At 30.9% G+C, this 15,836-nt stretch overlaps 1 long non-coding RNA gene across 1 annotated transcript; it reads left to right on the plus strand.

Annotated features, from left to right (window-relative positions):
- Nucleotides 1–9,916: 9,916 nt before the first annotated feature.
- LOC117691831 (uncharacterized) lies at nucleotides 9,917–11,338 on the plus strand. Its single transcript, XR_010709007.1, has 3 exons — nucleotides 9,917–10,155; nucleotides 10,530–10,933; nucleotides 11,041–11,338. It is a non-coding gene; the product is annotated as an uncharacterized lncRNA (long non-coding RNA).
- Nucleotides 11,339–15,836: the final 4,498 nt, after the last annotated feature.

A 15,836-nucleotide genomic window follows, 5' to 3' on the forward strand; every position in this document is an offset into this window, starting at 1 on the left:
AATTTGATGAGAACCTTTTATGTAGCTTTAAAACGATGCCCTAAAGATAAAGTTTGGCGTTTGTTACTTTTAATAAATAAGTATTTGCACATTTAATTTTAATTAATTCATTAAATCATCGTTTCACAAAAAACGTTAATGTTGCGGATATACGTTATTTTCCGCACTGTATTAATGCATGAGATGTAAAGAGAATCTTTGAATAGTTGTGGCCACAGAATTTTTGTATATCAAATATTGATATTACTTTGCTTTAAGATACATTTTATTCGCAATTAAACAATAGAATATCACAACAAAAATTATGTTATTTCAGGGTTTGGAAAGAGATATGGTCATTCAAATATGTAAAGTACAGGACAGAATACAGTTGGTGGAGAATCACCATTTACAGGCTAGTAAACTGCTTCTTCTTGCCATAAGATAAAAATTTAAATAGAGGTAATCTTTGATTAATGTTTAATGTACTAGTAATGCATTGCAATGGATTTCATGTTTTCAAAGTAATGCTTAGATTGTGTAATGCCAAAAATTTAGCATTTTAAAGAAATGGTAATATAATGCATTAATATAAGGCCGGCATTACATGGTATAACTTTGCATTACTATGCTTATTTATGCATCTTCATATCTTAAATTGTGATAAATTGAATAACTGAAATTTGATTTGATTTAAAATCATTTTAAAGAAGAAAGAAATAATTCTAGAGATAAAACTAGTTTAGTTGTATTATTAAAAAAGATTTTTAAAATTTATTCTTAAATTGCCAATATTAGTAGCTCTAACGAAACATTTTAATACGGTAACATTTTATGAGGGTTATAATTAAGAGTTTGAAATCATTTGAAAATTTACTCCAATTAGTTGTGCATTTAATAAACTCATTACTGTGTAGAATGTGTCAACAACACACAGGATAATCTAAGTATCAAAACAATCCATTGTTTTAATAAGTGATAAAACCCCTATCCCCTTCTCTTGGCATTGTTTCGATAGAATATAGGACAGACATGCTCCTTTAAAAGCAAACATAAATGAACTGTCAAACTATGATCTCTGGAGCCTTAAAATCACTTTCAATATTATGAACCATTTAAAAAAAATTACTCTCCCTGTCTAATAATAAAATTAAGTTGTATAATAAAATTAATACAACAACAAAAATAAACATACAATATATTTACCATGTACAGTCATTCCATCACATATACATGTACGTATAAATGTATACACATTTACGTGTCTCGTTGTTTATAGTTGGATCACACAATCATTTTGACGCACTGAAAACTGAAACAAATAAAGTACCTCCCAAGCTACTTAACTCTTTAATTTGTCTAGTCATCTGTTTCCTTTATTGCCCGAACACTTAATTTATCCTGAGTTAAAGATTGCCAAACAGTATCTTTCAGTCCCAGCTTCCACTGCTCCTATAGAACGTTTATTTATTATAGTTGGAAAGATTTTCAAACCCGACAGTATGCAGTTAAAATATGAAACCTTTGAAACTTTGATTTCCATAAAGTGCAACAACAATCTTGTACATTTTATAAGCCATTAAAATGGACCTGGAAGTAAACATGAACCTGTAGATATGTTAAAGTGATCTTATATTTTGAAACATTTGCAAAATCTCTTTTTTAGCGTTACTTTTTAAAAATTAGTTACATGTATTTATACAGGAAAATGAGAACAAGGTTTTTGATTTAATAGTTTCATTTGGCGAACATTAGTCATCATGGCATATTACTTTGTGGGATGCCATTAAACACGCAAATTTTGGGCAAACCAACACATATTTCAACAATTGCATCACCAGTTATACAACACACAACATATGTTTAAATGACCACCCCAGGTAAACCGCGAGTGGTTACGTATTTAATTTTAAGTTATATACACAATACAATTTAAACCCACATAAAGCAAACATTTTACCCTTCTTCACAATACAAAGGTGACAACTTAACAATTATACAATACTTATGTAGGCATCAGTTTATTGGTGTGCTGAAGCGTCAGTGCATATGCCAATACATTTCCGGAAATTAATACATATGTCTTCCAACGTTATAATCTGCAAAAAATCAAAAGGAGCCAGCAGCAAAAAACAAATCATATCTGAATTGAAAACTTTAATACCTAAACAAATGGGAATATGTGGGTGGGATATTAAAACGGATGCCAAAAAAATTTTTCTTAACCAACTTTGTATGTAGCGACTTTCAGAAAAGAATGTTGATCCCGAGCTTCTTGACTTTCTATAAGAAAACCATTGGCCGATCCCGACCAAAATTAAAATAACCCTTTTCCCGAAAAATTAAGTCATCGATTTTATATGCATAGAATAAATGGTGTCCTCAACTTTTATCAAAGTAATAGTAATGATAATGGTAATGCATTACTTTACTCATGTAATTGTAATGTAATACACTAAGAGCATTAAGAGAACAAGCCCGTATACATATATGACCAGATAGTAAAAATGTATGCATTTTCCTCACTTATCGTTGATCAACTGTTATTGTGACACTAAAATGGAAAAAAAATTACATCTCAGATTTGAAAAAATTACATATCTTCTCCATAAAATTTACATTTAAATATTTTAAATAATATTGTATATCGTGTTTCATTTACCTCATTGCAGATCACGGGTGTTACAGATATCAAAGCGAGTTTCAGAGCTTGTTCCAATTTGTTTCCAAAGTTATCTTAACGTGTCAGGAATCTGTGCAATTGGTAATGTACATTTAATGTAACATGTTATAAAGAAATAACAGGTTTGTGTATTTTATGCTTCAAAAACTTTATAGGTATCATTTATGATTTTATGATAAACATTAATAGTACAATTTAAGCATATGGTAAGGTTGTAAGATTTAAAAAAAAAAACAAATGATGCTTTTTTCTCTCAAAATCACACTGCAAATTAAAAAGCTATAACTTTTCAAAATCGATATTGCTGAAGTTTTACATCCTATTATCCAAACGAACTGATGACTTCCAATTTTTATACGAACTTTTGTATAGCTAGTTCAACACTTAATTTTAAACAAACTATAGTTTTCTTTATGTTACGAAATAGGTACAAATGGAGTGAAATGTTCATGTTCATATTGTTCAAACTCTTATTTAATTACATTTTTAGACCAGTGTCCGTTTAATAAAACTAATATAAACTGCACGTTGGACTGTCGATGTGTCCCCCAACAGTATGAAGCGTGTTACACCAATGGCACGTGTATGTGTTATAGTGTTTTGACTGTGGACGGTGCACCCAAAGGTAAAACAAATTTTTTCAAGTGAGGATTGATATTTTGTTCATAAATTTCTACGAAAGTTTATTTCTGAATGCAAACTCAAAATAACGTTTCCGTAAATTAAACATCAACATTGTTATTTCACATTTTATTGATTCAATATTCCTTTTTTTTTCTTCTCATGCAAATTTCTGTGCGGTAAAAATTGTCAATTTCAATGTATTCGAGAGCACGGTTTTTCCTCTTGGAAATGAAAGCATTGGGGACGCGTTTTTATTTTCGTCAAATATCTATAAAACAAACATGGGAATGATTACTGCGAAGTCATAATTACAGAAACCGTAATATGTATCTTACAAAATGTTTTTCCATACTTTTAGATCACATATCTATTACATAGAATTTAATGTAAAGCGATAAAATAACACACGAAAATATGATTATACAAGGTACATTGGGCTTTCTTATTTATAGTTGAAAGCCCTTATACTGTAGCATGTTTTTTTTTTATCGCATCCTTCGATAGGGAATTTTTTTAATAGTTTGAAAAATGGAAAATTAAAAAATAATGACTTTATAATTTTAGGCCAAAACAGTGGATCCTTCAGTGGACCTATGATAGGCGGATCGCTAAGCGGCGCTTTTCTTGCTCTGTTTGCTGTAACTGTTGGATTTGCCATTTTCAAAAAGAGAAAAGTAATGAACACTTTTATTTCATGTAATAAGGAAGGTATTTCGTTCATCTCAAAGTCTCAAACAAACATCATTTCAATGTTTTTTATTAATTTTTCAAAAAAATCACAACATTATTAGTTTTCCAAAATATGTCAGAACATAATGCAAAAATTAAAGTTATTAAAATAAAAATGTTGGGGAAAAAACGCATTAAAACAATGATGGATGGTTCGGTCAAATCCGATGTTTGGCATTACCAAACACTGTAAACATTATTCAGTTCAATGATACTAATTACTACATGTTTCCAAACAATACAAAAACCTTAAACACAAATTAATACATTTAAAGTTGATAAAAAGTTTGTAATGGATACGTACTTTACTGGTAAACAGTATTGCTTAAAACTATTTCATCAATATAGATGTATTTGAAATTCACATTATGAAACAATACAATTACAGCAACACAAACAAATACATAGACATCTCTCTCACTCACTCACTTTTTGAACATCAAAAAAAATATTAAACCAAAAAAAAAGCAACAAAAAAACAAAACAAAAACAAAACACCAAACATCTGAAGATAAAACAGTAAAATCGCAAAACAGGGGAAAATAGCTTGGATCTTTAAGGGGATTAAACCCAACTCGCCCAAGTACAAAACCAAAAGGGTTACCATTACACCAACATAACGTTCGCTTCAAAATCTTAATGAAAAAACTCTAAAGCATGTATGTGTTGATTAATTTTGAAGCTTTATTTATATTCTGCATTCAAAGTTTATATAAACAAATATTTAAAAAATATAAAAAAAAAAAAACAACGGTATAGTTTATCATTTTTGAAATTTCATTAAATTCAATAGGCCATCTCTAAAAAATCGCAGCAATCAAAAATGGCAACAACAAAAAAAAAATTCCGGATAATTTAGAGTTATCGAACATTGCTGAGGATCAGAAATTGTTAATTGAATAGAATGTTTAATAAATGTTATTTGATAGATTCTCATTTTATTCGCATTTATTTGCAAAAGAAGTTCAAAGGATGAATTGCCAATTATATCGCTTTGCCTATTTTAGATTCCTTTGTTGTCACTTTTTAGTACGATTACGTTTAAAAAATAAAAAAAATATAGAACTTATATCAAAAGAAATAAACGGCTATTTCTCAACTTGTGAACTGATTGTTCTATCTGAATTTGTAGAAACCAAAGCAACCAATGTCAGTACATACAGGTAAATTGAAACAAGTTTTCCCACAATGATATACAAGTTTTACCATACACGAGGGCTGATAAAAAAAACGAATGCATGTCGATTTATAACAGATGTACAGAATTCCATATATGAAGACGTTTCCTTGCCAGCGAACGAGCATCAGTATCACAGTGTGTCGTTCTACCAGAATAGAGGTATATTGTATTCAAGAATGAATAAAGTGCCAGATCAGTTTTATTTATTGCAAATCAATCAAATAATCAATACTTTTAATATGCATCCTTTACTTTTAGTTTCAATTAAAACACCCAAAAGGTATGTTTAATGTCTGAATTATATTTGTCTATCTTTTTTCATTTTTTTTCAATTTTTCTGAGACTCTGCCTTACTAAATATTGTGTAAAAATAAATATATCTTGTTTCTTATTATAATTGTAATATTAACTATGTAAGGTTAATTTTTAACTTAATGAAAGAGTCTATTTTGATTGATTGTATATTAAATCATCAAATGATAGTTTATCATTTATAGGGATAAAAATAAGGAGATAGAGGACATAATTTATGAAAATGTGACCGGAAAATAAATGATGAAAGGTAAATCTGTTATTGATAAAAAATCAAGGAATACAATTATTGCTGGTGTTGGAATTATTTGACATTTCAATTACAATCAAATAACAAAGCGAGCTTAAAAATAGTATGTCAATCAATATTGCATAAAAGTCAACTAATTTAGTAATGTAGTCAGATAGTTATTAAAGCAACTGTGACTTTATGTTCCATTCCTAAGTGGTTCAACTTAATGGTAAATGACATCAACTTAGCGTTGATTGGAACATGACAAATTAAAAGCGTACACCTCTAACTTCAAAGTGTATTTTCAGTGTTAAAATTAATGGTCATTTGAATCCCTAAATTTCGATCGTCTATGACATGTTTTTAATAAATGAAGCAATTTTTGGAGAAAGAAGTGTAGTAGGACATAGATTGAAAATAAAATGATGGTTTATTTCAGACAGGAAAAGTAACAGCTCAATACTTACTTTTAACAAAAGGCAGTTAAAAATTATGCATTTTTTTCTATTTTCAGGCTCGGTGGGATAAAAAATTAACAGAGTAAGGATAAAATGATCGTGAACAAAAACAATATGATTTAGTGCTGATTATACATGTACATATTAGCATTTAAATGCTTATTTTCATTTTCAGATATATGACCAGTTTCACGTCAAGATTATTGTATGATAGACAACTCTTGATATTTATTCAGAGAAAACATTAATATATAAAACATTCACGAAATCATTAAGAAAATCTGTTAAGCTATCTGCCTTGTTAAATCCGGATGTGTATCTCAAAACAATGTCTAATTCACTATACGATGTTTCTATGGCTGATGAAAAAAATCTATTTAATTATTATATTTTGTTTGGTGTTTGTCTTTATATCTCTTTTATTTCCATCTTTTAAAGGATATGTTGAAATAATTTTCAAATAACCATTCAAAAGCTTTTAGCTATAGCTTTTTTTTAGCTTAATATGACACGACCCAGTATGATTTCCTTTGAAGTCTACTGTACAATAACATTTCATGATGAAGTCGGACCCAAGTACATGTTGTTAAATATCAACACACTTAAAGCTGTCATGAATTCATAAATACACATTATTTCCCTTTTATCTCCGACTACCGCAACATTAGTTGTCGATTTCTATTGTTCTGCTCATTGCTACACACCCCCTATATAGAGCACGAGAGCACTATTCATGCTTCACCGCATTTTAGTATTTTATACACCCGAACACGTTAGCTTAGACGAAAACTCGTGTAGAAACGCGTTTTGAACAACATTATATGACAACCGCTGCACTGGCAATGGTTTTTCAATGAACGACGAAATAAAACAGACTGAAATCCAGGCACAGATACTCAAATATTCTCCGATAATTGTGGACCGATATACTGTGTATGGGATAAAACACACTGTGGTAGATCGTGCGATGTGAAAATCGCATGGAGTTTTAGAAGCGGAGCGTTTTTAAAGAAACAGATAGAAACGATGTTACAGTGTTAATTTTCTTGGATTTACTATCATTTAGCTACTGTGTTCGATGTGCCGCCGGGATTTTCAAAAGGATAATGACGTTATGCACTGCATGAACGACGCACTTGCTCGATGTAAATGCGAATTAAGGCAACATTATCTGTACAAAATAATACGGTTACCTAAAATTCTTTCAAAGAAAAAATATAGTTTTTATTTTACAAATTGTTATTTCCTTTATTACACACATTTTCCTACAATGTGTAGTTTATGCATTTAAATAGAGGACTTCATGTACATCAAAACTTTGTATTTAGTTTTTTCCCCACAGGTGTGGGAATAGAGAAGTTTTTTTCTCATTTACCATTTCTATACTTATCTTTATTTAATATTGAGCTGTTTGCCTGAGTAGTCTGAAAATAAATTTAAAAAAAACCACATATCGTGATTTTTAACTGGTAAGAAGAACAAATTGGGAAGAATTTTCGAGAAGATTTTCTTTCTAGCAAGTTTAGTCTTCGGTTTAAACTGAAATCTGCTCTAAAGTATGCACTCCAAAAATGAAAATGAATAAGGTAGCAGGGACTTTTTTCTTAACTTTGCAAAGGTATTTAACTATAACATCGTATTTACCAGCATTATACATGTAATATAGCTAACGTTTGCGCTCTATCAGTTTACTTAAAATAAACAACTTGTGGAAAACGGATCTTCTCAATTTTTCTTGTAAAGGACCTAATATTTGAAATCATGAGGGAATACTTTTTCCCACTATTCTAAAGGAACAGTTTTAAAGTTCAAGCGATACTTAAGGTTAAAATAACCATATCTAACCTGGTGACTGCCCCCGTGTTGCTGTTGTACCGGTGAACAATATCTCTTAATTTTAGTGATTTATTTTACCTGTGGTCACCAAGATAGATTTGCTAACAGTGCTAGTTAAGTGCATCCCTTAATCTTTAATTGTAAAAACACAGGCTATTAAGGCGATTACGGAATTAATTGAGTCAAAACTGGAATGAATTAACAAATTAAAACCTTTTGATAAAGTATAAGTTTATCAGACAAGTTTATTAAATTTAATCAAAAGCAAGATAGAATTAGAAAAAAATAAACAGAAATAGGATTTTTACAAAGAAAATCCCACTTCATGCACATTTTGTGGCCTGGTTGTCTGAACACAACTATGAAATTTGCCTGAAAATTTCATGCAATACCAATATAATTAAAATCAGATTCACAGATTAATTGAATCGCTTCGCAGATAACTCTTTGAGTCAGACAGAAGGATGAAGTCCGTCTGCCTTTCGAATACTATGGTGGCAGGGGACAGTTTTTTTATACAATTCATTGTAGCCAAGGGATGCATGTCTTCGGAACTCTGTAACTAGAATTTCCTCAGTTCCCATTCAGCACAAATACCTTTAATTCACTCTTTATAAGGCCAATCACCAATTTCTGAAGAAAATTACTAATCAAAACCTGTAAAATTCTCTACACACTGGTTTTTATGAGATTTTGACCCTTTCATCTTTTGCTAATTTTTCATGATTTTTCAGCTTTTTAGACCTCCCCCAGCTAATTCCCTGCAGAGGGTTGACCTTCCGTACCGCGTGCATGTTGCACTATCACATGTCACAAACTTACCGGTGTTTAGTTTTCAATGTCCCATCCACCTACTTTTCGTGTTATTTTACCTCCCGCCTGTAACTTGCAATTTCACTGTGTAAAGTCAGCACAACAGTCATAGCCGCAGGTTTCGCATTTTACTTCTGATTCTCATGTACCTAACATAAGGGGATTGCATATCAATTTCAACAAGAGACACCCCTCTAACTAATGATAATCATTTAAAATCATTTCATGAATTTTAGCAACACTCATAAGACTTCAAGTACAGCAACTCTCAATTTTACAAAAATATTGACGGGGTACTTTATTCGAAACTGTCCCTTGCTACCTATGGACATTCTTAATAGAGTTGAGTTTCGTCTTGGTCTACGCGATTGACAATTTGAGGCATTGTAAAAAAGAAAATTATTCAGGACAATTTAAAACTTAGAGTATTTTATTCTACGTGTATTTGGACCAACGAGGTATGGAAAGGACACGTGCTATTACCAACTGTTGATTGTTATGCCTTGCTAAAAAAGGTTAACGTTATCAACAGCTTATTATAGAATACACTAATGCTGCAACAATCTTCTTTTTCTTGTTTGCAAGTATCATTTGTAAACTCTGTGAACATTTTTTTGACATAGGTTCAAATCACAGGTTAAACTTGCTAGAAAAAATCAGAGAGGATATTAAAGTTTGTTTAGACAAGGCTTTTTATTAGGCTAATCTAGATCGTTGTAAATAAGCCGATTAAACAACATCTGATTTTGACAAGAATGATAATGTACCTAAACCTACGTATTTATTTATTTTTACCTCCCTAACTATATGCACTGTTTCAAGTTAAACCTTTATCGAATTAAACTATAGTGTCTTTGTCGTTTACATTATTAAAAAAAATATCATTTATAGTGCTATTAATATTTGTGCTTTTTGAAATGATAAAATAAAAAAAAGGAAGGTAAAACAAATTTTAAAAAAAAAAGAAGCTTAAATAACATTAGTTACTGTTAGTCGCATTTCCGTATTGGGTCTGTAGGTCTAGTCACATGTCATTGACTGGTTAATTTTTTTAATACGGTGAAAAATGGGTTTTCGCTTTTGTATCTGAATAATTACGTTGAGTGGCGTACAAAGATGACAAGGAAGAGCGAGGCTATGATGGAAAGGTGGGGATTTTACGATTTGCTGCTGACGAATTACATGCTATAAATGCGTGTGTGCAGAATTCCAAGAGAGACACTTCGTACAAAGTAGAGGTTCTGTCATCATTCTGCACTATTCTAGAACTTTTGTTATAGTAGTGAAGATAAACAGAAGAGCATACACGGTTTGATTGATTTTTTTTAATTTTTTTTTGATTTTTTAAAATTTTGGACTCCGTTTGTGAAATTGAATACTAAGGAAATATACTAAGGCTGTTAAAAAGGAGTATGGGTGGCATAGGCAGGGTTTGAAAAAGGGGTTAAGTAGTTGAAGTTTTCTGTTTTTTGAAGATCTGTAAATAATTTTGTGCTATAGGCATAACATTATTATTTTATCTCATCAATTTAATTTGTTATATTTTTTGATAATCAAAAAACGGAAAATGTTAACGCTGTCAGTGCCTGATGGGACAATGCAAGTACCATTTTGCTGCTACAGCACTGCTAAATGGATATTTATACTTACAAAAACATGATCAGCTTTCTTTACTTTTTTTAGGAAGATGGATTTAAGGTTGGTACAGTTGAAAAAATGAGGAACCATACAGACCCTATTGTAAACAATTTATTATGTATATCTCTTTGATTTTTCCTTTCATTTGAAATACAATTACATTAGATATTATGCAATACAAATAATTTTCCATAAGTATTAAACATTAAACTAGCGTTTTATTAATAATAAAAATCATCATTAGTATTCAGTAACATTGTCTTTAGGTGCAATGGCTTTTAATGGCTGGAACTACACATTCATGCATGTCTGACCATAAGTAATACGTATTTAATCAATTGATTGTAATTTTATTTGGTTTATTTTTAATAGGGAACAGTCGTACTCGTACGGTAAAAGAACCTCCCAAAAACATTTTACAAATGTCTGGCAAAATCAATCCGACAGAGGTGGTTTTAAGTTCTTTGTTATCATTGCATTTGCAACGAGGATTTGAATCTTTGAATAAATGTGTACATCGATGATCATTTTTAATTATTTATATCTATGTATTTAGGTCTTTATCCAGACGGGGGATTCGGGGGAGCTCCTCCTTCAAGGAAGTTAAAACCAAATACTTATGAAGAAAGCAAGCTTATGGTCACACATGGAACACCAAAACCGGTTAGCCCACCCAGTGCTCCCGAACCACCACCAAGCAGCACGTGATTATAGGAGGCTGGTGGCCGACAGCAATAGTTCTAATGTGAAGAAGATGCGAAAATTTTACACAAGGGTGTTACCTTGTTTACATTTGTTTCACTTAAACATAGTTATGATGATTAGTTCTTATCTATATCAAAGGAAGACCGAAAACCTATTTACTTTTTTAAATTCATTAGAACGGATCCAAAAAAGTTTTTGTAAATTTTTGTTGTTTTGAATTGTAAATACTTTGTTGGAAAAAATGAAATTATTCTTGGGTTCATTGTTTTGCTTTTGTTTTTCTGCTGAGTTTAACATGTAAATATTACAGCAAACATTTTAAACATTATACCAATTTTTCATTTCACATATTGATGTTCTTGAACATACATATACATTTCCTCTTGTGTTGCGAAAACTAATGAATAAAAGGACTAAAGGTTTTATATGTTGTTTCTAAAACAGGAATCCGGAAATAATGGCTTTAAAACATCTAAAATAAATTTGCATAAAAAAAAGTTCCTTAAAACCTCGCTTTAATATGCATGTATGGTAACAATTTTGATGCATGAGGAAGTATAAAACACTAAACAAATGACACCAAAAACAGAAGCTGTGCTTCTCAGTAATTGCGTTGTAATTTGCAAATGAAAAACCAAAAGTAGAGCTTTCTAAAACCCACACTAAGGCATTAATTTATAAAGAAAATCGGAAATTAATTTGTTTAGTGTCTATTTAATGGATAACATGTAAAAATAGGAAAATTAACTGACATTTGACGAATGGGTAATGCAAAGGAAATAAACAGTCTCAGCTAAATTAAGATTGTTGAAAAAAAAGTTTCTTGTTCCAAAAAAAAAAAGAAGAAAAAATATATATCTGACTATGCTATCCATCTCAATTAATTAGAATTCAGGTAGAATATGACATGTTCCTTGCTGTACTGATTCTGACTTCTTTAATATTTCTGAAGCATATGTGTTTGGTTCTTTTACCGTGCCACTGTAAAAAGACCACAAGTGTAGTTTTTACTTTTCTTCGGTAAACACATTTAAGTAAAAAATAGCTTATAATAAATATAATTATATAAAAAAAATAGAACCAGTCATGTGGATTTCTTTATGCACAATTTATATTTTTGTTCTTTTAAATATATTGCTGTATATATCATGTAAGTAAGCTTGGGTTCGTTTTATTGCTGACTTCAACACGTTAATATTACAGCAAACGTTTCAAAAATTATACCAATTTTAGATTTCATAAACTGATGTTTTTGAACATGTATATACATTTCCCCTTGTGTTGCTTTACTAATTAATGAAAGGACTAACACCAACAGTACCGATTTCATATGTTGTTTCTATAAAAAAAAAAGACAACCCGGAAATAATGACTTTCAAAATCATCTAAATTAATTATGCATAAACAAGAAAGTTCCGTAAAATCTTGTTTTGATGTACATGTATGGAAACATTTTTGATGCATGAGGAAGTCTTAACACTAGAGGAATGACACCAAAAACGGTAGCTGCCATTCTCATAAATCGAGTTAAAAACTGTGCACGAAAAACCCAAAGTAGAGCTTTCTAAAACCAACACTAAGGCATTAATTTTGAAATATCATAAATTAATTAGTTTAGGGTTTTATGTAATGGATAAAATACAAAAATAGGTATATAAACAGACAATTAGCTAATAGGACATGACAAAGATATAAACTGCCTATTAATCGAATTAAAAGTTTCTGGTAACAATAGGAAATTCTCTGATTACGTTCTCCATCTCCGTACTACCGCAAAACGACCGTACCGCAAGTGTATTTTTATGTCATTATTACATATACTATTAAGTGCTTTAAGCAGCAATCAACTGGCCCCGTGTTCCCCGTCATCTACGGATCAGTCTTGTTTGATTCCGTTGCTACTCAGTTATTGAAACGTAAAGATTTTGTGACAAGCACTGGCAAAACTGACTGCGTGTATAACCTCTCCCTTCTTTAAATTAACAAATTATTTCTAAAAAAAAATAAAGTAAACTAGCTGCAAAACTGTAGCTCCATGGAACTTTTGGGTTGACGGACCGTGGGGTTACAGTGTTATTTAAACCAAATACTGTATATTTAATGCGAAATAGTTGCGCACTAGTTTAGACGTACTGTACTCATTTAGGAAAATATTGTTTAATATTTTACCAAACATTACTGAGACACTTTACTTTAAATTTTAGTAATTTTTTGCCTCTAAATATCTTTTAAACACCCTCACAGCCCCGTAAAATGAAACAGTAGGGTTTGTTTACAAGTAAAGATGGCGACTCTTAATCCTGACGTGAATTTAACATACCTCATTTTCCGAGGTTAGTAAGGGTGTTTAGAAAACGTTTTCAGCCAAACGGGTCTTCCTAAACTGACTTTAGGCGTACATGAATTTATAAAAGCATTTGGACGTCATATTAGTTTCGACCGCTTCTCATCTGCTACTGAGGTGTATATCAGTTTCTACAAAATCAACCTGTTTTCTGAAGTTCATTCTTTCACTGCACGATCTGCTACAGTATGTGGTTTGCGCATATGCGATGATATAACAGTACGACACTGGAAAAGGTTCTACAATGATCAAGCATTTTTAAAATATGTAACCCTGGATGTCAGTATGTTTTGTTTTGTCTTTCATTGGATATTCCTTTAACTAGTTACATGTACTAGGGCAGTAGTAACTGTTGTCTTTTGCTTTTAATTTACGAATTATTTGTTCAATGCGATGTGAAAATCATGAACAGTGGTGTCGGATTTATATAGGGGTGTGAAGCGATGAACGTTACAATAGGAAAATCGGTAGTCGGAGAGAAAAAAGGGAAAAATGCGTATTTATAAATTCATGTCAGCTTCAACACACTACTCGATTAAAGCTGGTTCAATTCAACCGCATGACTGAACAAACTTGAAATTAAAAGCTATTTGATTTGAAAACTTTACACTTTCATACTGCGTATGAATTTACTAGTAATTTTACGAATGAAGTTGTTCCCCAAAAATATAATTGTTAAAACACCATGTTTTACAATTATTCATCAATACATTTGATTTTATTGTTGATTGTTTTGACCATATCAAATATAGTATTTTTGCTTTTCAACAATACAGTTGATTTTATTGTTGGAAGCATTTCAAGAGTTATTTTTCATGGATTATATTTTCAAGGTTTATGTCAACAATCTATGTAAAAACGGATTTAAAAATATTCACTTCTTTCGTGATCTGCAATTTATACCGATTTTATTTAATAAAATAATTGATTTTATCAATAAGGAAATGTAAGTATAAGCATTAAATGAATTATTTTTAACGTCTTCGTGTCGGTTATTGCTAACGCGCGTTATTCAACTTGTCTGCTCAGCTCCTGGCAGTTATTGACAAGACGTGTCAAAATCAATTATACAATGCTAAAATAATCAATTTTCCACCTGTTAATATGAGTTTACTGCATGGTACCACATGGGCCGCAAAACGGTTTCCATTGTCCTGTGATGTGTATGCTCATAATGATCGCAATCTCGACCTCACTCCTTTGATAATTTCTTCAGCTGTAGAATGGAATCCAATTTTGTCTTTGTAAACTCATTTACTTTTCGTAAAGATGTGTTTGCTACCAATCAGTGTGGTTTTTTTTTAAAATTTTATTTTTTTATTTACTTATTTATCTATTATTTATGGACTTCATATACATGTTTTATCTGGGCTGATGTAGGGAAACTCTGATGTGAAACTTTTTGTCCTTAAAAATTGTGATTAATGAATGTCTCCTACATGTACATGTAATTATATCTATGCGTGATTTATTTGCAAACATGGAGAGGTCTTTGAAATGTCTCTGTAGGTCTCTAATGTGATTTGTTTATATATTTGTCGGTTATACATCCAGTGTTTATACCTCCTCATCTAGGAAGCAAATACGTGATTCATGATCTTAGGGAGATTATTTTGTTAATTCATCTCTGTCGCCTGTGTTTCTCCCCGATAACTTCGATATGCTTTCTTTTTATTAATGTGACTTTTAGCTCTATAATTTGGTCACTTAAGACTACTCAGGACAAACTACGATTTATTTTTTTTTATTTTTTTACATTTTCTTTTTCTGCTTTTCCTGCAATTCAGAAATAAAATATTCAGAAAATTAATTATTTTTTTTTTGAAGTTTTCCGAGCCTTTTATGATTTCTAATATCGTTTGTTACTCCATTAAAATGTCAATCCTGTCCATTTATTAGCAAAAGTATATAGAAAGGTCAAAGTACTTGTATCCAGAAAATCCCTGAATAGTAAATCTCATGGAAAAGTCTGCTTTTCATAATAAGTTCTTTTTCCTGCTGGGTTGCATGTTCACATAATCAACCTCCCAAATACCTCTTTGGCTGGATAGACGAGTTTGACATATTTAACGGTATTAGGGTTTGGTTAAAATACACAGGACACAAATGTGAGTATTTTCATCCGAAACTCACGTTCATAATGATGATGACATAATGACTTACAAAGACATTTTACTTTTTATGAATGACACCGAAATAAGAATAAATATAAGACATTTGATCATGCCGCGTGTGTCATGCAAATTAAATCATCACCTATTCGTACACAATTCGTTGAAACTCACCCGAAATTCCACATGTAA

Source organism: Magallana gigas, chromosome 9, assembly GCF_963853765.1.
Source record: "Magallana gigas chromosome 9, xbMagGiga1.1, whole genome shotgun sequence".
Taxonomy (NCBI): domain Eukaryota; kingdom Metazoa; phylum Mollusca; class Bivalvia; order Ostreida; family Ostreidae; genus Magallana; species Magallana gigas.